Source organism: Polypterus senegalus, chromosome 8, assembly GCF_016835505.1.
Source record: "Polypterus senegalus isolate Bchr_013 chromosome 8, ASM1683550v1, whole genome shotgun sequence".
In the NCBI taxonomy this organism is placed as follows: domain Eukaryota; kingdom Metazoa; phylum Chordata; class Cladistia; order Polypteriformes; family Polypteridae; genus Polypterus; species Polypterus senegalus.
In genome coordinates this window covers 138,875,677-138,878,176 of record NC_053161.1, presented here as the reverse complement: position 1 = coordinate 138,878,176, position 2,500 = coordinate 138,875,677, and positions in this window count along the sequence as shown.

Sequence of the window (2,500 nt, the reverse complement as noted above, 5' to 3'; positions counted from 1 at the left end):
ATGACTCGCACGAGCAAGCGAGTTAGTTTGCCTGCCTGGTGTTTGAAGCAGGGTGAGCGAGCACGTTATTTCCCAGCGTGTAGGCAAAATCCGCGCGTCCCTGGGTGGGCTCGAACCACCAACCTTTGGTTAACAGCGAGCAGCTAACCGATTGCGCCACAGAGACGGCGAGTGGTGCCAGTCACGGCGTCGAGAAAGGGGTTATGCCCAGCAGTGAAACCCGAAGCAGAGATTGTCCCCACCACAGCGGTTTTATGTGAGGCGAGGTCGCGGCGCCTAGCGAGGGCTGAGGAGAGCGGCACGAGTTTAGGTCAGGAGGTGGTAACAATGCCAGAGGCTTTCAGGCCAGAGCAGGGATCTCCGCCCGTGACCGTGGGCTCAGAGGTGTACCAAAGAGCGGACAACAGTGCCACAGAGCTTAGTGGTAGGAAGTAGGAAATGCAAGTTGTGATTTTGGATCGCTCTAGAGCGGAAACAAAGCGGCCGTGTGTTGCGAAGCTGCAGCTCGGCGGCCCCAGCTAAAGACTGCTTCGCGTGAGGAATATGTGCACAACTCTCAATTTGTCAAATAAATAAATAAATAAATAAATAAATCGATCAATTCATTAATAAAGAGAAAATGGAGAAGAATTCACGATCACATTCTAGACAGTAGCAAGGCGGGAAGGGGTGGGAACTTTTGCCTTGTCGGCGACCAGAGCAGGAGTGGCGCTCACGGCATTCCTCGTTAGTATAAGGCGCTGTGACTCGCGAGTTTCAGTTTGGCCTGGGGAGAGCAGGGACAGATCCAATCGGCGGTAGCCGAGGCAGCCGAAGGATTCAACCTGCGGGTTGAAGAGGCGAGAATAAACGAGCCAGCTGTGAAACGCCCGGAAAGGGTACGCAACACCTAGTGAGTCCACACGTTAGCGTATCCGGTGCAGCAAGCGGAGAACGAGTGGCAGGACATGCCAGTGACCCGAGGGCTCCGGAGTGGCCGCTAGGGGCAAGAGGGCCAGTCAGGCAAGGGGAAGAATGCAAGTGAATACCGACAGAGGCCAAACGGCATTTGTCAGGGCACAGGCCCAGCGATGGAGGGGAATAGATCAAGGTTGTAGAAAAAATAGTAGCAGGGACCTAAGAGCACGAAGACCAAAAGGACAAGCAACTCAGGGGAAATTAGAGATGAGAATGCAAGTGGTTGATCGTAACGAGAATCATACCGCCGAGTCCGGAAGTGATCCTTGGCAACCCCAGCAAGCTCCCCGTCTGAGAATATTCCACAAAACCCGATTCGCAATAACAATAACTCCCAACGTTATAGGTAAACGCAGAACTCACTATAGACCAGTAGCTAAAGCGGAAGGTGCATTTCCTGGCACCAGATCAAGATAGCCGGATTTCCGTAGTAGCAGTACCGCTTCAGGCGAGATGGACACAATCCGGCAGGTAGGGCCTACGTTTTGTAACCCGGTAACACCCCTATTCAGCCGCTGCCCCAAAGAAACGAGCGCTGCAGGCAGAGAGCACCAGGAGCGGCTCAGAAGAAGCTGCTCATCCCGCCGAGGACAGCCATGCCTTTAAGCCGGGCGAAGTGAAACCGAAGATTGTGGAACCGTATGCAAGGAGGCACAGCGAATAAACGTCGTGATAACTCGCCAACATGTTTGCGCGTCAAGTGAGCAGGACGAACGGTTTTCGGGTAGCAAATTCTCAGCTGGCGGGTCCCGCACCAGTACGCGAGAATGACGAGGCGGGGAAAGGGTCAGACGGGCAGAAAAGGAGGCTAGCCAGAAGAATCCAAGTCATGCACAGCGTTTAGTAGATGCCGCTTAGGCAGGGAGGAAACGAATTCCAGGGTAGCGGAACACCGAGCTTCGCCAGGGGATCTCACCAGCGGCTCAGGTTAACAAGCGAAAATGCCCAGACGTTCAGAGATGAAGAAGAAAAAATGATAATTTAAGGTAAGCGGAAAGGCGAGCCCCACTCGCGTCCAGCAAAGCTGCGCAGAGGAAGTTGGAACGCATCGATTGTCGGAGTCAAATAAAGCCTAGATTCAGCAAGGAAAGACCGGATCCCCGGCTAGAACGAGCAGGGAAGGTGGCGCCTTAGGCAAGAGGAACCAGCACTCGTAGACTGTGGAACCCAGTCAGCGTGAGTCGATCAGGAGCCACACGCTTTTGTCAAACCTTGCTCAACCGCAGGCCAATTCACCAGCAATGGAGCCATAGAATAGGTAGAAAGCGTACCCGAGCTAAAGGCCAACACTGGGGCGCCTTGGACCCAGGCAAGCCATACTGATTTAGTCAAGGAGGCATGCTCTGGAAGTAGCCTACTTCGACCTGGTAAGTCCCCTGAAAGCGAGCAGGCAGGGAGAAACGGGCGCGGACCTGCTTTATTAGTGGGGCAGGGACAGGCTACCCGCCATTCCGAAGGCAGCGCTGCGGCCTGGCACGGAGGTGAACCGGTTTGAGAGCAGAACAAAGGCCTCATGCCGACGGAGCACGAAGGTTAACCGACA